This window comes from Aethalodelphis obliquidens, unplaced genomic scaffold (genome assembly GCF_003676395.1).
Source record: "Aethalodelphis obliquidens isolate GAN/ISIS:26980383/991018 unplaced genomic scaffold, ASM367639v1 scaffold15, whole genome shotgun sequence".
In the NCBI taxonomy this organism is placed as follows: domain Eukaryota; kingdom Metazoa; phylum Chordata; class Mammalia; order Artiodactyla; family Delphinidae; genus Aethalodelphis; species Aethalodelphis obliquidens.
In genome coordinates, this window is record NW_020837959.1 from 13,251,582 (window position 1) to 13,274,526 (window position 22,945).

A 22,945-nucleotide genomic window follows, 5' to 3' on the forward strand; every position below is an offset into this window, starting at 1 on the left:
TATTCCTGTAATAAAGGACATGAGTTTCTAGATGAAATTGCCCACAAAGTGCCTACAAAGCAAGATATTGACAAAAACTAACACCAAAACTCATCAGAAGTGAATTCCCGTTGTTTAAATCACCCAGTCTGTGGTTCTTTGTTATGGCAACTCTAACAGACTAATACGCTTGGGAACTGCGTCATGTCACTTGTTCTATCAAGGGCATGAATCCAGGACACATCCTTGCAGCTAGGCAGAGATTCAGTTGAAGGGAATTGCCACTGTCAGTCATCTTGGGAAGAAGGTAAATCCTGGTGCAGGCAACGAGCAGCCCTTGAAACACATAAGGGAGAAGAGACTTCTTCTGATTTGAGTTCTAAAGGATTTGGGAGACGGGGGAAATGATGGCATTCGGGCCTGGACTCTTACGTTCTGAAAACACTTGCAGTATTCCTAGTAACAAAGTGAGCTGCCTGCCGTCAATCCATGTGGAAGCAGAAAGGGAGTTGACCCAGTAGAAATTCTCAGATTTGGAGAGAGGGGGTCCCTTCTTTTCAAAGTTACAAGCTACTCTCTGGTGGTGTACTTTCATTTTCCCTAAGCATTCAGTAAACTGCTCCTGAAGTTCATAGCTGTTCTTGTTGCAAACAGAGATCTGCTCCCAGGTATAGTAGGCCCAGCCAAGGGACAGTCAAAGAGTGGTCGACCCCCAAGGAAGACAGCTGTGCTCAGCAGAAAGCACTTATAAGATCTTTGGCTGCATAAACGACACAACATTTTCCATTTCTGTTAGCTGCGCTTTACCCACTCAGTACAACAGACTTTCAAGCATCAGTGGATTATTCAAAGGCTTGAGAAAATATTTGATTACCTGAAACAAAAATCTGATTCAAATGTAGAAATAGAACAGTTCAATATTTTATTTAATGAGCCAAATCTCTAAACCTCCTCCATCTGTACCCATATATGCGACTTCTACCCAGCAACCATAGACAGCTCTCCCTAGATGGATCTAGGATCAATACTCCACCTGTGTACTGGATACCATTCCCTGTCTGGAAGTTCCTTTCTCTCTAGGATCACCATTTCTCTCACTTCTCTCTTCTACGGAATTATTTCCACTAGTATAGTCCTGTTGTAAGACCTCATTGCTTAAAAAATGTACTCTTGATATCACAGTCCCCTCTGCTATCACCCAGTTCTCTGTTCCCCTTTATATTAAACTCCCGGAAAAAGATGTCTATATTCACTCATTTGGCTTTTCATCCACCATTCTCTCTTGAATTTACCTCAAATAGACCTTGTCCCTATTACACCACTAAAAATGACTTTGCCAGGGTCAACAAGGACGTCTTTTTGCTCAACCTCTAAGCAGCATTAAACACAGCTGGCGGCGCCCATGTTTTTAAAGCGTTTTCTTTATTTGGTTTCCAGGACACCACATTCTCCCAATATTTTCTATTTCATCTCTGACCTCACTTCTTCTGAGTCTTCTTTGCTGGCTCATTCCCCTCTTTTCAGACCTCAAAATGCCAGAGTGCCCCAAGGGCTCAGTTCTTTCTATATTAACTTCTCTTGCTACATTTACTCCTTAGTTGATCTCATACAATCCCATAGCTTTGAAAATAATCCCTAAAGTGATGGCTCTCAAAATTAAATCTCTAGCCTCAATTTGTCTTCCCAACCCCACTATGGTGTACTCTATGATATTTAAGGCTCAAATTTCTATCCCTCCTCCCAGCCCCACTCCACTCCCCTATCTTAAGTTACTGCAGCACCATTGGCTGAGTCAATAGAACGGCTATGATGATAATTTCCTACTACTTTTGTCTTAAAACGAAAGGTCTTTATTATGTACCTCTCTTATTAGAGAATTTTTAAAATAATATCACTTTCAGGGCAGGATCCAGAACAAAATAGTGATATGAATATCATTTTTTTAAGTGTTTTTAAAGTGACACTTAAAAAAGTTTTTAAACTTTTTTTAAACTTTTTTTTTAAAGTTTTTAAAGTGTTTTTAAAGTGACAAATTAAGTGTTTTTAAAGTGACACATTTTTTTAAGTGACAAAAGGTTACTTCTATCCAAGTAGAGCAAAGTTGGAGAGCCATCAAATCATGCATGTCCTCTGGTTACCAACTCTTAAGAGACGGAATAAGAAGATACAGGCTTAAACTACTGCTGGAGAGACGAACAGAGGCATGAGAGAGGGCTTTCTGGATGTGATCCCAGATGGGTCCTGGCTAGAAATGGGCCACTAGAAAAGGGAGACACGTTATCCCTCCAGGTCCCCATCTGGAGCTTTCTTGGCCTAGGCAAACTCAGTAGCCATACAGGTTTACACCCAAGGAGGTTTTCACATGTGTATGCCTCCAGCATAGCTTATTTTATTTTATTTATTTTAATGCATAATGCCCTTCAAGCTTCCTTGGAAGTCTACTGCAAATAACAGGTTTTAGCACATCAGGTGATATGTTGCTTCCTGAAGCATTTAAATTAATTTTCTATTACCAATGCAAATGTGTACCTTCCAATTTACCCACTGCACAATAAAACCTAATTTAAAGCAATTAATGTTCATTAATGGCCCCATCTGCATGCTTATCGCTTTATCCTTAAATACTTGAGACACGGTATCCATATTTTAGAGCTCACTTCTTATCAGCAAGCATTCTTATACTGGCACTCATATCTTTATAAGAAAACCACATTGCCTTTTTTTTTTCCCCTGGAAAAAGCTAGATGATCAAGGTAAATATGCATTATACCAAATGTAGCTAATAAAAAAAAAAAAAAGAAAAAGAGGGTTTGTAATGGTGTGCTTAGCTCCCTCCACTATGTTTTCTTTTTTTTCCCTAGAACTGGTGTGGCACAGCAGTACAGGAAGTGCTCTCCGGCCAGTCCTGACAGGATTTTGCCAGGAATGGGTGGAATGCAGCAGCAGCGCCATGAGGTTTTCCTGCCTCGCCCCCTTCAGTAGATCAATGCCTTGTAGGGAAAGGGCAGGTAGGGGGATCTTCTGACATCACAGGGCATTCTGAGCATGCGCGTTAGCAGCAGCCAGGCCTTGCTTTACCGCTTGTTAGTTGCTTTAGTTGTGTAACTGGAGGACACTAGCTAAACTTTCTGAACATCTGTTTTCTCAGCCTGACTGATCAGGTTTTTGTCAGGACTGAATAAGAGAGTATGCTAAAAGATAAAATCATATCGTGATTAAGAGGGTAGTCTCCACCGGTCCAGACTTCCTGAGTTCAGCTACCGGCTTTACCTCTCTCCTGCCTCGGTTTTCTCATCTACAAAATGGGCATCATAACAGTATCTATCTTAAAGGGTTCCTGTAAAAATTAAGATGAGTTAATACCTATAAATAGCTTAAAATAGAGCTTGGCAAATAGTAAAGTCTTGGTGAACATTGGGAAAAAACAAAAACTGTAGATACTTTGGAAACCACAGCTATTTTTATTAAAGGCTTTTCCCTAAAGTCACAGTCTGTGGTGCTAAAATGTGACTTCTGGGCTTAGAGACAAGAATCCTGGCACAAGGGAACATGCAGGTGGCTGGTCTCACACCCCACCCCGTCTTAGAGGAAGGCAGAGTAAGTACCTCTTCTGTGACGCTATTATGTCTTAAAGTCCTGACAGCCAATTGCATATGTAATTCTTGAAAGAGAGAGAGAAGGCAAAAACAGAAAAAAAACTTAAAAGTAAATAATATGTTTACACCATTGTAAGAAAAAAAGCAAATGAGTTTGGATGGGATTATTTTTTAATCCTGTTGCTTAACCAAGATAACCCATCTAATTTCTCTACTCCTAAAAAAAAAAAAAGAAAAGAAAAGTTAATAAACGTTTCCACACAGGTGATTTCAATGCAGTTTACATTTACGAGTCATTATCATTTTGGTGGAAGGCAAAAAAAATGATGTTCAGCTTCTACTGGAGGGGCAGATGGAGATGGAGTTTAGGAAGTTGACACACTAGCTGACAGAGATGAGTAAAATTTACGTTCCAACCCACCTAATGGCAAGCAATTATCTCTGAACTAGGATAACAAATGTGCTTTTTTATCCTCAAAAAGTTGACATGCATTATAGAAATTTCCAGAAGGCATATTTTCTGTAAAGAAGCAACTGCTTCTGTATTCAGCATTTAGTACAAGAGTTTAATTGGATGCTGACCCTTTCAGAAGATTTTATGACAAGTTAAAGTTAGATATTAAGAGAATAGAAAAATCTACCTGAAGTTGTCTGCTACTTTCTATTATCTATTCCTCTGTTTAAATATTGCCTTACAAATGTACTTTTACTTCATATTCAATACGATTGACAGATTTTGCCTTTAGCAAAATACAAACTGCCTTATGCACAACTATTTTATGAGTATCACAAATAAAAGTGGGAATTTGGTGTTTATCGTGGTTTAAAAGACCATCTTAGCATGAGAAAGACATTTTTGATTCCATGATTAGTTGACATCCTACATAACAAAAACTGGCAAATACAGTGGTGTAAGTTATCATAGGTGACTTTATAGAATTAAAATGTATTGATATAAACGTTAAGACAATTTAAATGTCTTATAGTGTGAATTTTGACTCCTAAGTTTATTCTACATAAAAAAGCAACCAAAGTAGATGCAGTGTCCTATCTACAAATTACATATCTTGAAACAGGATGAAATGACTTTCGTTTACTTATTTTCATGAAGGCATAAAATATAGCTACTACATGATAAAAAGTAAGATTTTGAAAATTAAGTTACACAGAAAGACCAGAAATATGCATCCACAGACTGTTAGAAATGGAAATGACCATAGTTATTATCTAGTTCAAATCCCTTATATTAGAAATAAGGAAGCTGAAGCTAAAAATATTGCCGTAACATTATAACTGTGGTGATGGTAAAGAAAAAATGAAAATATCTTCAGCCCTTTGAAAATTAACCATAGCTCTATTTTAACAGTATTAAAATCTTAATTTAGCAAATATACTGGAAAGAAAGGCATACCAGAAAAAAAATCAGCATGAATGTGATCTAGTCCAATGAATTGATGATAGTCCTGTCAGATCAAAGGAAAGTGTGAAAGAAAGGAATAGGAAGAAAAGAAATAACATTGAGTACCTGCTATATAACAATATCACATTAACATAACTTATTCAAAAGACTGAGTTTAAAATGTCTTAACACTTACTAGTCAGTGTCCTTGAGTGATTCAAGCCCTATCAATCTCTGATCCCACATTTCAAAGCGAAGGAAATAATACCTAGAACAACGTGAGGACTACATAAGAGATGTCTGTTAAGCATTAAATTATCCATGCAGAATAGAAAGACCATCCTGTACTCTTGGATTCTCAGTATGGTTCTATCACTTAATGCTCATAACCATACCATGGCATAAAGTTAGTGGCAGAACTGGGATTCAAATCAGGCCTGTCTAGTCCCAAGGCCAAGCAATACTCATGTATTTGGCCTCAAGATATCTGTACATTTCTCTGCTGGGAATTCTTTCTCCACTCCCCTCTCCTAAATCTTCAACTGCCTGTTAAATCCTATTCATCCTTTACAATTCATTTTAAATATAACTTTTTCAGTAAACTATGCCTGGAGCTTCTATTACATGTTCTCTTAGTATTCTCTCATTTTTCCTTGGTTGTATTAATTAATAATTAAAGTTGTTAATTCATCTTCCAATTATTCTTAACTACTGTTTCTCTACTAGACCGTCAGCTCAAGCAGGGGCCATTTCTTTCTTTCCGACCATCATGTCTCTCATCCCTAGGAGGGTACCTGACACAATGCAGGCATTCAATAAAAATTTGCTGGATACATCAATTAATGATAAGTGAAGACTGAGAAAGAGTTTTGGGTTGGCAAATAGTTTTGTCTGGTTTTATTTATGGCCGTGCTTCACGGCTTGCAGAATCTCAGTTCCCTGATCAGGGACTGAACCCAGGCCACAGCGATGAAAGCCCGGAATCCTAACCACTAGGCTGCCAGAGATCTCCCTGGTTTTATTTGTTAATGACAGAATGTTAATAAGATCCCTGAGGATTTCAAAGAACTTGATCCAGGGCACGGAAGCAAGAGCTGCCCGAGAAAAGGAGGAGGAACAGTTCTGACACTGTGATAGGAAAGACAACTGTAAGATCATTGTAGATGCAGAAATATTTTCAAAGGAGATCCCTTCATAGACATTCTACTCGGTAGAGGGTGGTATTTACATGTGAGAATGAGTGACTGAAAGGAGATGGGGTTCTGAAGAGCTTAGTGAAGAGAATGGAAGAAGGTGATAAATGAGAGTCCAGAGCTGCCAGAAAGCATCAAGCATCAGCCAAAGTTAGATTATGAAGGCTTAGCCTTGCCAATCTACACTGACTCGGGTGGCATTTCCTGCTGCATGGCTCAGCAACTAGGGTCTTGAAGACAGATGGTTAGACTCAGTGTAAAGATGATGATGATGGTGATGACAACATTGATTCACTGTTAACTCCGTCAAGCACTGTGTAAAGCAGTTTCTATGAATTGCTTCATTTCTTACACACACAAAGAATGCTGTGTATATCCATTTGTTTACAAATGAGAATGCTGAGACTTTTTTACACAGTTTTATTAAGGTATTTTTACATGCTATAAAATTCACCCATTGCATATGTAGAATTAAATGATTTTTTATACATTTATACAGTTGGCAATTATCACCACAAGGCAGTTTTAGACCATTTCCATAACTCTAAAAAATTCCCTTGAGCCTGTTTGCACTCAATCCTGCTTTAACCCCCAAACACAGGCAACCACTGATGCACTATCTGTCTCAATAAATTTGCCTTTTCTGGACATCTTATATAAACGGAATCAAAGAATATAGAGATTTGTTTTTTTGTGTGGCTTCTTTCACTTAGGATAATGATTTTGTGGTTCATTCATGCTGTAGTATGTACTGGTATTTTGTTCCTTTTTTATTGCTGAATAGCAATTATATGGCTACACCACATTTTGAAATTCACAGGCATTTTAATTGTTTCCAGTTTTGGACCATTATGAGTAATACTGCTGTGAACATTCACTTACAATTCTTTGTGTGAACATATATTTTTACTTCTCTTGTGTAGATTCCCAGGAGTGGAATTTGGAATTACAATGCTGTGTGATAAGGTTACATAAGTTTTTAGGAAACTGTCAAAACGTTGTTCAAAGTAGATGTACCGTTGTGTATTCCCACCAGAAAGGCATGGTCAAATGTGCTTTCTGTGTCTATTGAGATGGTCACGCGGTTTCTGCTGTTGATTCTATTTATGTGGTTATTACATTGGTTGATATTCAGATGTAAAACCAACTTTGCATTCCTACGATAAATCCCACATGCTCACGGTACATAATCCTTTTTCTATGCTGCTGAATTTGTTTTGTTAATATTTGTTAAGGAGTTTGCATGTATCTTTTTTTTTTTTTTTTTTTTTTTTTTTGCGGTATGCGGGTCTCTCACTGTTGTGGCCTCTCCCGTTGCGGAGCACAAGCTCCGGACGCGCAGGCTCAGCGGCCATGGCTCATGGGCCCAGCCGCTCCACGGCACGTGGGATCCTCCCAGACCGGGGCAAGAACCCGTGTCCCCTGCATCGGCAGGCAGACTCTCAACCACTGCGCCACCAGGGAAGCCCAGTTTGCATCTAACTTTACAAGGGATGTTGGTCTGTCGTTTTCTTGTGATGCTTTTATATGGCTTTGGTATCAGGGTAATTCTGGCCCGAAAAAAAAAATGAGAAGTGTTCCCTCTTCATCCATTTTCTCAGTTTATAAAAACTGATATTTCTTCTTTAAATATTTGATAGAATGCACTAATTAAGACATGAGAGGACATGGGCTTTTGTTTGTGGGAAGATTTTAAATTTCTAATTAGATTTCTTGTTCTGGTCTCAAGATTTTCTATTTCTTCTTGAGTCCATTTTGGTAATTTGTAAACACAATTTTCTGCTCTAATCGTTATTATTTCCTTCCTTCTGATTACTTTGGATTTGGTTTGCTCTTTTCTAGTTTTTTAAAGGTGAAAGCTTAGGTTATTGGGATTGGAAACTCTTTTTTGGTGTCATAAGCATTTAGAGTTATAAATTTCCCTCTATGCATTGCTTTAGTTGCATTCCATAATTTTCATCTGTTTTTTTTTTTAGTTTTCATTCAACTCAGAACAACTTTTGATCCCCTTTTGGTTTCTTCTTTGACCCATGGGTTATTTAGAAGTGTATTTGTACCCAAATATTTGGCACAGATTCTCTTCTATTGTGGATCTCCAATTTAACTTTTTTGTGGTCAGAAAACAACAATTGCATGATTTTAGTTTTTAAAAAATGTACTGAGAATTATTGCAGAGCTCATCCTATAGTCTATTCTGAAGAATATTTCATTCTAAAAATGTGTATTCTGCAGTCCTTGAGTGAAATGTGCAATAATGTCAATTAAGTAACATTGGTTGATAATGTTGTTCAGTCTTTTATACCCTTGCTGATTTTCTGTTGAGTTACCTGTTATATCAATTATTGAAGTGGAGTGTTGAAATCCCCAACTATTACTTCTTTAATTGTCTATTTCTCCTTTCAATTCTGTTAGTTTCTGCTTCAAGCATTTGGGTTTCTGTTATAAGGTGCATATACATTTATAATTGTTATATCTTTCTAATGTATTGATCCTTTTAACATTATGAAATATCTCCCTTTGTTTCTAATAATATTAATATATGAAGGTTTATTTTGCTTTATATTAATATAACTACTCCAGATCCATTATTGTTACTGTTTCATGGTATATCTTTTTCCAGCCTTTACTTTAAAGCTATTTGTATTTTTGCATCTAAGTTGCATCTCTTCTAGACAGCATATAGACATCACAAAATGTCAAAGAAAACTTGATTTATTTCTCCTTAATTAGCACCTTAAGGGTTTAAATTACGAAGCTAATAAAGACACCATCTACCCTAACCATGCAATTGTAAGACTAGGTAATGAGATACAGAAATTTCAACACTGTATTCTTAGGCAAGTTTGCATACATTTTCTTTTAGGTAACTCTGAAATTTGGAATTAAATGTTTAACTCTTCTGGGAGACCAGAGATGGATGATTTTGAGTTTCTAGTCACTTTTTGTCTTCTTTCACTGTGGTTTTGAGGACTTCAGATACCCTATTAGTTCTAAGGATACAAGGAAAACTTAAAAACATTTCACTATTTATACTAATATTCCTTCACTGAAATTGAAGGAGAATGCAACTTTTTCTTATTGCTTACAATATTATCAACCAGGTAAGTGACTGATGGCAATAGAGCAGGTCTTTCACTTTTATCCTTAATGATTTCATGCCTCTTCATAACCTGCCAGTTATGACTCTTTGCTTCTTTACAGCCAACATCACATGTAGATACTTTGTCTTCTTGCTCCCAGTAACACATACTCTTCTCCCAAAGTCTGTGCTTTCAAAATACACGTAATAATATATTGTATTCTCTGTGAATCCAATTGCATCCAATTTCTATCATTCAAGTTTTAGAAAATAACACTGTTTCCATGTCACTTGGGTTATTATTTCCATGGGCTGACATACAACAGCAGGACACTGAGTTGACTATCATGTCCCAGGGCTGGGACTAGCACACTGAATAAATCCATTTTTCTCTGAACCTCAGGAGGGTGGGACTGAGAGCTGTCCAATGAGCTGAGTGTGAGGAGAAATATCTTGGAATGAGCAGAGGCAGACACATCTCTGTTGAGCTCCACCTTGTGCAAGCTGAAGATGTCAAGGTCATCACGTCTCCTACAGACCATTCTAGAATGTCTAAGAGGACCATCCTTCTGCAATGTCATTGCTGAAATTGCTAGTGTCCAAGCAATGCATAATTATTATTATTATTTTTTGTGTGTGTGGTACGCGGGCCTCTCACTGTTGTGGCCTCTCCCGTTGCGGAGCACAGGCTCCGAATGCGCAGGCACAGCGGCCATGGTTCACGGGCCCAGCCGCTCCACGGCACGTGGGATCCTCCCGGACCGGGGCACGAACCCGCGTCCCCTGCATCGGCAGGTGGACTCTCAACCACTGCGCCACCTGGGAAACCCAACACATAATTATTTGACTCCGACCATCCTAAATGTATGGACTGTTTTATTCTCATCATTTTCCTAGGTCTTTGAATTTACGTCTGAGACACCTTCATTCGTTTTTGCAATCTAGGCTGCCAAGTCTACCTACCATGCCTCATCAAGTGGATGAAAAGGAGCACAAAGTTCCTCTTGAAACTTCAAAATCATTTATTTGATTAACCCAACAATTACAGATTTAGGAGGGCTCCAATTTTGTAGATAGGGCAAGTACTTAATACTTAAAAGGTTACTACAATTTAAAGTTCCTGAAGACTGGAGATCTCTCCTGAATTAGAGGCTTGTCCCAGATAAGGTCTGTTTTCTTATGAACAGGCTAAAATGATTTTATGTCTGTCAACTAAGCTAACATGATTTTGTTTGTCGAACATTTATTATTTATCCATAACAAAAACGTTTTTATAACAATTTACATTTTTGAAAGCACTTCCATGTCCATTAACAGGCTTTATTCTTATAATAATTCTGGAGGTAAGTGTTATTATACCCAAATTACAGCTGAGACCTATTCTGCACAGTTAATAAGGGGCAGAATCTTGATTGGAATTCAGTTCTTCTGATGCTGTATTAATATACTTCACACTATACAATAGAGGTTCTCTTCATTAAAAATTTAATTCCCTTGCTAGCCTTACTGCACTTGTATGGAACAAGGGTACATAATGGTTCAGTATATGTAAGAAAAAAAATTTAATAATTGAGTTCAAAAGCCATAAGGGATTAAGTAAATTTCAGTGCATCTATAAATTAAATCCTGTCCATTGAAAGGTACTGTGTTGAATATCATTATCATGAGAATATAACCATAATTTACAAGCAGAAAAAATTTACAAAAGACTGTGTGTAAACAGAATAGATAGTCCAGAAACAGACGCACACATATAGAGTAAACTGCCTTATGACAAAGATGCCAACTATTCAGGAGGAAAAGAATTTATTTTCAATAAATGGTTATGGAGCCACTGGGTATCTCTATGAGAAAAAAAGAACTTTGTGTCAGTATTTCACATCATACTTAAAAATTAACATGAAATGGACCTTGAACCTAAGTATGAAAGAAAAAACTCACAAAATTTCTAGAAGAAAACAAAGAATATTTTCATACTTTAGGGTAGAAAATTATTTCTTAATTAGTACAAAAATTAATATACATCAAAGAAAAAATGAGAAATTGTATTGCATTAAATTTAAGGACTAATTTCTCAAAAGACACCAGGAAGAGAATGAAGAAAATAATCCAAGAATGAGAGGAGATAGTTATACAGTTGGTCCTTGGTATCCACAGGCGATCTGTATCAGGACCCTCCGCAGATATCAGAGTCGGCAGATGCTCAAGTCCGTTAAACAGCCAAAGAACAGTCAGCGCTCCATATCTCACGGATATGGAGGGCCAACTCTATACATATATCCAACAAAAAAGCTTATACATAGTATATCTCAGAAATCCCTTCACACTAATAAGGAAAAGACAAACAAACCAATTTTTAAAATTGAACAAAAGATTTAAACAGGCACTATATAAAAGGGAATACCTAAGTGACACATTAGCAAAAATCAATAGAACCGTCAGTGTAATGCAAATTAAAATAACTATGCAATACCACTACATCCTCTTTAGAATAGCTAAACCCAAAAGACTGATGATACCACTTGTTGTCAAGAATGTGGAATAACTGGAACATTCATATCTTGCTGAAGGAAAACTAAACTGGTGCAACAACTTTAGAAAACTGTTGCCATTACCTACTAAAGCAACATATACCTTTACCCTATGATCCAACGATCACACCCCTAGGCATACACCCAAGAGAAACAAGTGCATGTATCTATCAAAAGACATATGCAAGAATATCCACAGAAGTCTTATTCATAATGGCCAGAAACTGGAAACAACCCAAATAATATCAATAGAAGAAGAGAGAAGTAAATCGTGGTACAGAATAGAACAGTAGACAGGATTAAAATTTAACAAGTTAATGATGGATGAAATAATAAGCATAAATCTCATAGACATTTTGTTGAGGAGCCAGATGCCAAAAAAAGTTCATACGGTCTGATTCCATTTATACGAACAGCAGGAACAGGCATCCTATTGATAATGTTGATATGGATGTGGGTGACAGTTATAGGTAACTACAAAGTCAGGCGTCGCTTCAGCTTCAATGTACCTCCTTATGGCCAGTGCCTCTTAATTTTTATTCTGTAAAAGTCTGACTTCGGCTACTAGCTAAGGTGTGCTGTTTTTCCTTCCCAACTGCTTTGATGGTAATTTTGAACAGAACTTTCCCATCTTCCTCCCTTCACTTCCTTTTTCACATCTACAGACAGGTAAGAGTCTAAAAGATTACACTGAATACTTTTGGTGTTGGCGTGACCATTGCCAGGCAGCTTCTTCATGAAAGCTCTTTCTGCAAAAGTCACCAATAGTATCTTTAAACCTCCAGCACTCACAGCAAAGCACTTTTCAAACTTCTAAGACATTTCTTTTGAAATAATGATAACAGGATACATCTGGGCACACTGTTCCTGTATTAACATCTTAAAAGTGAGAGTTCTAGATAATGTCTTTTTCTTTTTAACATAATCCTTATTATGTTTGTAACTTTGCTTTGCAATAACTAAAAATAAGGGAAGAACATGTATTTTTGTTTGTGCTGAATAAACATTAGAGCTGGTTGGAGTCTACTTTTCTTCTTTTCTTGGCCACACTAATGCAATTAGTGTGGCCACTTGAGGTATGTCTCAAAAAAACACAGAGACACATGCATTTTTCTCTCCCGCTCTGTCTCTCTCTCTCTCTCTCTCTCACACACACACACACACACACACACACACACACTTGAAGGAAGTCAGAATAATCCATTTTGCCATGAAACATCTAGGTTTGGACAACTGGCACCCAGCGGAAAGGCATCCCAAATGTGGCTTTAGAGCAACCATGAGACTGTTTTAGGCATAATATACACAGAACCAATCTGTTTGCTCTGAAATTTAAGGTTTAGAACTCACACAAAGCTTGAGGCACAGACATCAGTCCTAGTTTCCGAGTACCTCCAGTTTGTGGGAGAATCTAACCAGGATTTGTGATTGAAATAAAATGACATTTCCCTTAATAAAGGAAAGGGTATGTGACATAATTGGGATTCTGTAAAACATCCTGAGAAATCATGGATGGAAAGCACTATTGGGGAATAAATCACTAATTGCATTAGTGTTCTGCTGTGCTCAACTTAGCATATAACTTTAAACTATACCTGGCATCTAGGTCCATGACCGTAATTGACTTTCCTTGCATTTAAAAAATATTCACATGAATTATTTTTAACAATGTTTTTTTCAGATGTTCAAAGATAATCTTCATAATTCCCTTAGTTTATGAATAAAGACACAGAAATATTAATAAACTATGCTCAGCCCACTCCTTTGTTCTTGAGATGCAGGATCTCCTCTCAGAAGATGTAGAGAGAACTGAGCAGCCCAACAGAAGGTTGACAAGTACACAAGGTTAGGAGACACATCTCTACTCTTTATCACACTGTGGTCTGACTGTCTCGCCATTTTTCCCCAGCCATCCCCACCCAACTTCCAGGGACAAAATGCACATCTGGTCAGTATGGAAGGAGCATGAGCTGTGGGTTTTGGGTATAGTTTCATTTTACCCTTTATCACCAATGTCCGGCTTTCCACAGCACTAGCTGTAGTAATATTCTTCAGCGAACAATCAGAATTTTCTTCCTGGAGAAGGCTCATCACAGATATACCAGAGGGTCTTTAAACAATCTTGTAAATGAAAGGAGTAGTTCTTTTATACAGGCTTCCAATAAGACTGACTATTTGGGCATAGATACAAATGAAAAAACCTAAGCAAAAATCAGCTGTCCTCCCATTAACAGCTCCTTCACAAGTTTTGAGTAAGAATTCAAAATGATGATGTCTTCTATGGCATTCATCCTCCTGGAGATGAGCCATAATCGTGTGCATTCCAAGTACTTTGGTATTCCCCGTTGAACTTGACTTTGAAGCACATTTTCCAACACATGTGAAATGTCCCCTGATTTAACCTCCTTAAGAAAAGTTGACCACCCACCTACTATCAGGGGTGGCGTCACAGTTTCTCGAGTCCCTGCCATTATAAGTTAGATTGAGGAATTCAGTTGCACTGAAAAGCATGAAGGAAAGAACTAAGATGGTCATTTTGCTCTCCCCTGACAGATATTGGCAGAGAGAAAATATAAACATAACAATGTCCTAAGGGCTCAGGTGATCTTTTCCCTCCACTGATACACACCTCAAAAAATAACAAAAATTGCTAGTAAGCCGGCCAAGACAGCCAAGAAGTTCCCTGAACTCCTGACGGGGAAAAATTGGTACTGACCTTGTCAAATTGAATAACCACTTCAAACAGGTTAACTCTAGTTTTTTTTCTAATAACGATAGCTTTCAGAATAGGCACATCTAGGATGTGTAAAAGATAAAGATGAGATGTCTGTTCTTACACTAATGATTAAAAATAAACCATAGAGAGTCTGGTTCACTTCAGACGTCATTAGTTTCCATTAGGATATTTATTTTTTGCAAGTGGTACTTCTAAAACCAAAAATTTCAAAAGATTTTATACATTGCCTACTACCCAACCTCTGTTTCTTTGGGAGGGAGTGGAAGACAAGAATCAAATCCACAGTGAACAGACAATTGTGTTTTCTAATCCTCTTGGTTCAAGACCGGTATGAATAAAATGTGAAGCTCCCCTGCCTTTGCATTCACCTCAGAAAAGATTTTAGCAAACACAAGACACCAAATAGCACTGGCATTAAAAAAATTGTTTAAAGCATTTCTATTTTCTTGCAGAGCAAACAGTCAGCCATCAGAGTTTGGTCATCAATTCATTGACAACTACTATGATGTGATTGGAATTTTGGAGCACCATAAGAAAATCCTCCCCATTTCCTTTATCAGTGCTGCATTTTTTAATGGCATTTCTAAAAAACAGGCAAATAGGAGGATGAAGATAGCCCAGCAACGCCTTTTTACATTTACAGTTTTAGAGTAATTACGAGCGCTATTGCTGACGGCAGCAATATTTTCAGAACCCGTATCCCCACAAAGTTCCTCAAAGACTGGATGCGTAATTCGCATCCAAAGTTACTAAGTATCTGTTTGACTGCATTTAGTCTTCCCTTCAAAGAAACACAGAAAACAATTTGCTCTAAGGCACTGTACAGTCAAGAACAAACAGGTGAGATGCTTTCAAATCTTAAGGCTGTACACCAACAATTCAATACAAAGTGACGATGGTTACTTTAATCATCAGCTCCTTTTACTGTGTGTACCAAGTACATCGAAGCAGAGTCATACCTTAAAAATAAAGAGTGAGAAAGCAACAAACAGACAAACAGAAGGGGGAAGGAAAGGAGGGAAGGGAGGGAGAGAAAAGGGTAGACAAGAGATGGAATAGAACGGGAAAGGCAAGGAAGCAAAAAGTGTGTTTGAGCATCTCTTCCATAGATACTCAGACCATAGATGGAGACTTGATGACGTGAAGACTGATTGGCAGGGAGTGGATTATCTGTGTTTGAAAGAGGGGGATTTGATTCATACTCAGAGAAGTGGGTTTCTCACACAGAAGAGCATCCAGTATGCCCCAGCCCTACCTTTCCCAACACTCCAGAAGGTCTAATCTCTTCCTGGAGAGACAGCTGCTCCCAAGACGAAAAGACAGTAACGAATAAGGGGGCTGACCCAAGAGGCACAGTGACCTCCCTATTGGGGAGGTCAATGGGACACTCTCACAGCTCACAGCATGTTTCCTGCGCCAAGAGGAGTCCAAGGGGCCTGTGCCGACATGTGTCACTGCTTTCACACACGTGGCCCATGTCTTGCACTCGATGGCCATGACACTGTCTTGCCTGTACTTCCTGCTAGTTAACGAGAGAGCTTCCTCGATACGTTTAGCCCAAGGGAAGGTGATGGTATGAAGCTTCTGTTATTGGATTGCATACCAAATTATATATATATATATTGGACTGCATACCAAATATATAATTTTATCCATTTTATATAATTATATACATACAATATATACACACACATGCAAATATGCATGTATATATCTATTATATTTATACATCAGTTATATACATACAAATGTGTTTACATATATATAAATATAGATATATATATAGAGAGAGAGACTATAATATATGACTGCATTATATATACTAGTAGAATTTAATTATATATATGAAATTAAATATATATATGTATTCCTGAGACTATACACCAGGTATTAAGCTTCTACATATCTGATGTGTGTCATGACAGTAATATACGGAGCCAAATACGTATGCATTCTGGGCTTCCCTGGTGGCGCAGTGGTTGAGAGTCCGCCTGCTGATGCAGGGGACACGGGTTCGTGCCCCGGTCCGGGAAGATCCCACATGCCGCGGAGCGGCTGGGCCCGTGAGCCATGGCCGCTGAGCCTGCGCATCCAGAGCCCGTGCTCCGCAACGGGAGAGGCCACAACAGTGAGAGGCCCGCGTACCGCCAAAAAAAAAAAAAAAAAAAGTATGCATTCATTCATTCCACAAAAATTTACTAAAGACTTTGTTATGAACAAAGAAATCGGACCACATGCTGCTGGGGAAAGAGAGCCAAGGAGAATCTGGTTTCCATAGTCCAAATGAGTTCCAAGCTGCATAAAGGAAAAGACACATAGACAACTCATTGCATACCGAACAGTATGAAGCAAGTGCCCTAACAGAGAGAAAACCAGATGCTGAGAAGACCTGAAGGAAGGAGGGCTTATTATAATATGGTCTGAGGGTAGAAGGAGACGAGGAACTGTTGCTTGAAGGAGATGCCTTTTAGCTAATTTTAATAGCTGGAGAAGGTGTAAGAATTCTGCAAGCCATTAGAGGAATGTGAGCCAGGCCCGCCAGAAGGGAGGAATAACATGCTGAGGAATCACAGGGAGGTTCACCCACCTGAGAGGAGGGTGCAGCAAGGAAGCCATGCCAGGGACAGCAAGAGGGACAAGGTGGCCTATGATGTGGACACTGTGCAGAGTCTAGGTCAGAAGACGGGCAATTACTATACTAATTCAGTCTGAGATGATAATGGGGAAGACAGGGCATTTTAACTAAGTATTGAAAGATAAATATGACTTCTACAGTCAGAAGTGGGATGAAGGGGCTTCCCTGGTGGCGCAGTGCTTAAGAATCCACCTGCCAATGCAGTGGACATGGGTTAGATCCCTGGTCTGGGAAGATCCCACATGCTGCAGAGCAACTAAGCCCGTGCGCCACAACTACTGAGTCCGCGTGCCACAACTACTGAAGCCCGCGTGCCTAGAGCCCGTGCTCTGCAACAAGAGAAACCACCACAATGAGAAGCCCACACACCGCAACGAAGAGTAGCCCCTGCTCGCTGCAACTAGAGAAAGCCCGCGCAGCAACAAAGATCCAACGCAGCCAAAAACAAACAAACAAACAAATAAATAAAAGAAGTGGGATGGAAAAGAACATTCCAGAAAAACAAGATGGCATTAGGAAGGAACTGGGGATAAGAACATATAATGTGGACTTAGGGAATGGTGAATGTACACTTAGGATAAAACACTTTTGTTCATTCCTGACACATGCTAGGAGTTCAATAAATACGTGTTGAATGAATAAATAAATGATTGATCATAGGGAACTGAGGGAGAAAGAGGTTTCAAAATATGGGCTGGAGTTGAACCTTGAATTCCAGACTAAAATGTTGGGACTTAATCCAGTCGCCAATGGGAGGCGCTCAAGGAATTTCAAAGGAAAGAGTGACAGGGTCAGTACTGTGAGTCCAGAACCGAGATAAAGGATGGACTAGAGAGCGGGTAGCAGAAAGAACAGCCTGTCCCTGTATCGCAGACTCAAGATAACAGGGATTTAGGTAATGGTAGGAATTGAACGGATAGAGATAGAATGAATTTAAGACACATCGGAAAGATGGAGCTATCTACCGCTATTACACAGCTTTCTCAGACGTACCCACTCACAACAGCACGGCTTTGCAGGCCAATATATACATACCACAAGCCCTTCAGGCTTATTCTGGCCATGGTTTGGGCCTTTACATTTTGCTTCCCCTCCAGCATCATTCTTGTATTTCGGTCTTCTGCCCCATCAGTTCAATTGCCTGTTTCCACACAAGCATCCACATCGCTCTTGGACTTATAGAAAGTTCTACTTCCCTGATTTGCGATTCAGCGTTCATTCTTGTACCTTTTTTGTTCCTGGTTGTTTCAGGTATCCCTCACCCCAGCCTCAGCCTTTGGAGCAAACCCCTAACGGTGACCCACTTGTTCAGAACGTTAAAATAAAAGGTTCCTTAAAATAAAATGTCATCAGGATATCTAAATACTCTAACACATATACCATTGGACTTTCCAAATGGTCAATGTGGTTTCCAAGATGTGCTCAAAAACATTTTTTTTAAGGTCATTTGACATTTGGTACAAGGCATTGCACCAACAGCCAATAGGCCTATTACACTGGTTAATACTAAGAAAAGGCACTAGAAAAAAGGTGGTACCAAGATACTTTATTTTTTGTGTGTGTGCAATCAACTTCATTAAAGAAGAACAGAATCAAAAGATGATGGCTAATTCTTAATTATTTAGAAACAAATCATGCTATAGATAACTAGACATATGTTATAACAATCAGACATACGATACGACTTTTTAAAAGCTTTATTTAGCTTTGAGGTACAGCATATGTATGCTAATCCCATTTCTAAAAATTTTCAGGACAATCTCACTATCCTCATAAATGTGTTTGTAATTGTCAAGCCATGTATTCTAATTTTTTTCATTTGAAAAACATGAACACTGTTAGCAGATTTGCTTTGGGCGAAACTAAATTTAGATCCCACCCCCAGTGTCTGCCGGAGGGTGGAGAGCAGCTTACCCAAATCTAAGAATTCCACTATCTACGGGAAAACGCACCAGAAGCCTAACCCACATGCTCTTTGGGTCTATACTCTTAGGAACGTTCAGCTAGTCCCTGCTTGCTATAATGCTAAATGTTTTCTCAAATTGCTGTTGAATGTTTGCCCTAGTTCTTAGCAGCTGCTCTGATTCAAAAGGGCTCTATGTTCTCAGGACATTGAAATTACGACTTGAAAAGAAAAAAAAAAAAAGCCCGTTATTGCATTTTTCCTGGTTTGAAAAATCAAGTTGAAGACAGTGACCCTCTTCCAAAGAGCAAGAGCATTGCCTCACGGTTTGGGGTCCTTGAGCAACGTCCCTCAAGGCCTATACATGAAATGAGGACGATACGGAGACCCGAGCGTTCACATAATTGATCCACTTTCATCCGCGTAAAGGGATGAGAAAGTCTCAAATTATTAACAGTCCAGTGCTTTTACAGCTCCCACCTACCACCCACTTACTGCCTTCAGATTTCTCCTAATTGAATTACTGAGAGCAGACCAAATGACCTTAGTTGTCCAAGCAGTATTTATCACATTTTAAATGAATTTCATTATTAAAAGAAAACAGTCTCTTAATTCATTTTCCATCTTAGAGTAATTATATCCGTGGTGTCCTAAGTTTTCTGTGACTTTCCTTTTCAAGAAACAACTATTAACTTTCCACAGAGTCAGTGACCTTGTTTGGATGACTCTGTCCCCTCAGGTGACCTTGAGGCAAAAATTATAGAAGCATCAATTGGCAAGTTCGTGAGCATTCAGCAAATCATGAAAAGGGTAAGAGCTCTTCATTTCCCAGCACTGGTATTCATCATGGAAAGACACATAAAAAGAAAGGGCAAATTCCAATGACACGTATCCAGTAAATTGGAGACTCTTGTCACAGTAAATGCCAATTCAGCAGTTTATAATCACAATGCATAACATGCTACATTACTTATTTTTTAACCCTCTAAATTGGGCGTTTTATTACTGTTCCTCTGTGTCACCCTTTGTATCATTGAAAATCCTAAGTTTCTTCTGCTATGAGATCATCTTTCTGAGTCTGTTGAATTTCATCTTGGTTATCAGTAACAAGTCCTCTTCGCAATGGCATTCAATCAAGAATCACAGATTTTGAAGAAATCTGAAAGGTCACTTGGTTCCACGTAGACCATTGTACAAAATGAACTAGAAGGGAAGTAAACTGTAAAATTGTTTCTGAACTATTTGCAAATACAACAAACCACAGAACTTCTCTTAACAATTTGCCTGGCATTTCATCCCTTTTAAGCAGGTAAATGGAGTCCAAATTCTCTTGCCTGCATTGGAGTTAATTTCAAAACCAGCAATCAAGGTGAATCATCATTCCCAAATATATTTATTTATGAGCTAAAGGAGAGTAGTTCAATACAGATTGCACTGGTGTCAACAGTGTCCACAGTAAGTGATGTTCTCTATTAGATGTGCTTGAATTTTTTCACATGGTAAGAATACTATAACCAAAGTGCAGTTAATAAGGTCAAACACATTTCTGGAGATTTCCACACATGTTCAGGTATTCTCACCTCAATATTACATTTCACCTAAGTGGAATATGTGAGGTGGAGCAGTAACATGGAACAAACACTGGACAAGAGGTATCACGGGTATGGAGTTAAGGTCCAGCTCTCTGACTCATGAATTCCATTAGACAGTCACCCAAACTCCCTGGGCCTTAGTTTCCTCATTCATGAAACTATTTCTGAAGTCATATGATTCTACAGGTCTATGTCAAATACCAGATTAACAGCAGGCTTTTGATGTTTTCTCCTAAACCAAAACAAAGCAACGCAAAAACAAAACAAAAAACAGAAAAGGCAACAAGAACACACCTGGCATTAGTTTATACCTAGGTGGTGTTGAATTTCCATCTTTGCAGTATTACTCCCCCAAGCACAGTGAAGAGTATTTAGTATTTAGCAGCGGAGTTATTAACCTATGTTCAGATGTGTCACGATGATGCTTGAATCCTCTTAAACAATATATTTCTTTAAAAAAAAAAGTCTCAGGTTTCTGAATCTCTTCACAGTTTATCTCCAGTGACTGAAGCACATATATTAGAATTGAACAGTTAGTATTTCTGGTAGAGGACTGATCCAGGTTATAAGGCAGAATCTATCCTCTACCTAAAACAGAATCTTCTTTGAGATCATCCTTCAAATGATTGCCATTTATGGAAGTATGTCATCTCTGCAGAAAGAGCCATAGAGGAAAACCAATTCCAGAGATTTCTTTTCTGAAGCATGTTTTGTCTATCTGCTATATCAACAAGCAAACAAGGTGTCTGAAAATTTTGTTTTCTTGAGTAAGATGCTCCTATGACATTACTGATCCTAAGGTACAGCCATGGGTTTCTGCTATTGATTTTAGCATCTTATTTAGAGTATGCTATACACCTGTTACAAAGCCAGTCCTCACAACATCCCACCAAGAATGTCAATCAGCTTTCCATGCTGCTTCTGCTCTTTGCACAACACCCCCTGAGGCAGTGCCCTAAATCATCCCACATAAGCCCTGGCAGATCTCCAGGCCCACGGGCAATGGTGGACTCCAAACTAGACTACTAAAATGATTAACGTCTCCTGCCCATATGATGCTATTTCAGGCATCTCAAGGCCTTCCCTGCCTTAAAATCAAAATTCCACTTTTCTCACTGATGCTTCAAATTCCTTTAAAAGAATAAAGAGATGCTTTGACTCAGTACATCAAAGGAAGAGGAAACATATGACCTGAAATCCATATAATTGATTAATCTGACAAAATTGATTAATATAAAATCCTTTTCTGAGGACAGACATTGATGAGGAGCCTTCCTGTAAGGCAGGTGAAATGGGAAAAGTGCAGCAAAAAGAGACGGGAGACACCAAATATTTTGCTTACTTTTTGCTTCATAATCATTTGTAACATAATAATAATGATATTCATCCCATGAGGTTGTTGAGCTAATAAGTGATAAAAATAAACACCATGTATCAAGTCTTTCAATAGTGAGAGGTAGCATCAGTGAAAATGCTGGTAAGGACATCCGAAAAGCCTCTCCTCTTTATGAAATCAATGAGAACACTGCCAAAAATTGTCAAAGTTGACATTTTTATAACTCCGAAAACTTGCCAAACTCTTGCAGCAATTCATAGAGCATTTTTTTAAAAAAAGGATAAATTTCATTAAGAAGAGCAAGCTTCACAGTGTTTTAACTTGCCCTATTCCCACCCCCCCACCCCCCAGATTTGCAGTACCCTTGAAAACCAAGAGCCACAATCACAGCTAAAGCCAGCAGTCTGGCAGCCTTTGGAAGGGGCAGAATGGGGTTGGAGCACCTTCAAAGCCCCATTCCTGGAGAATCGGCCATTGTTTGACCCGGAAAGATCCCACTTGCAAGACTGTCTTTAAATGAGCTGACTTGAAGCTCACCCTATGCAAAAAAGCCTTTTCCCAGGGGTGTTGGAAATAAATCGGGGGCAATTGTTTAGCACTGCAACTCCCTGAAGCAGTGGGTAACAGTTAATACAATAGGCTAAACAAAAGCTTAAAAGGAAAAGATGGGGAATGAGATGGCCATAGGAGGCTTTGAAAATCCCTAGTATATTCCCGGTAATCTAGAAGCCCGTGCGTGTGTGTCCGGCTGTGCATCCGGCCAGGACTGTGTGCGTGCTCAGATGGGCCTAAAACACAGTAACCTCTTGCTAAACCTGAGGTTCTATGCAAGCAGAAAATGAAGGCTAAGAAGCAACAGCCCAGCTGAGTGCTGAAGGTATTCTCCAGTTACACACACAGAGCCCTTGGCAAAGACTGGGGGACTTATTAATTACAGGCTTTTAAGGAAGTCTTTGTTGAATAAT

The 22,945-nt window shown here is 38.7% G+C and overlaps 1 protein-coding gene and 1 pseudogene across 1 annotated transcript in view; both read right to left on the minus strand.

Moving 5' to 3' along the window:
* HS6ST3 (heparan sulfate 6-O-sulfotransferase 3) overlaps nucleotides 1-22,945 on the minus strand; it is a 656,550-nt gene that overhangs the window by 145,532 nt on the left and 488,073 nt on the right. The window lies entirely within an intron of this gene.
* Nucleotides 9,103-9,811, minus strand: LOC113625284 (ubiquitin-conjugating enzyme E2 variant 3 pseudogene; annotated as a pseudogene).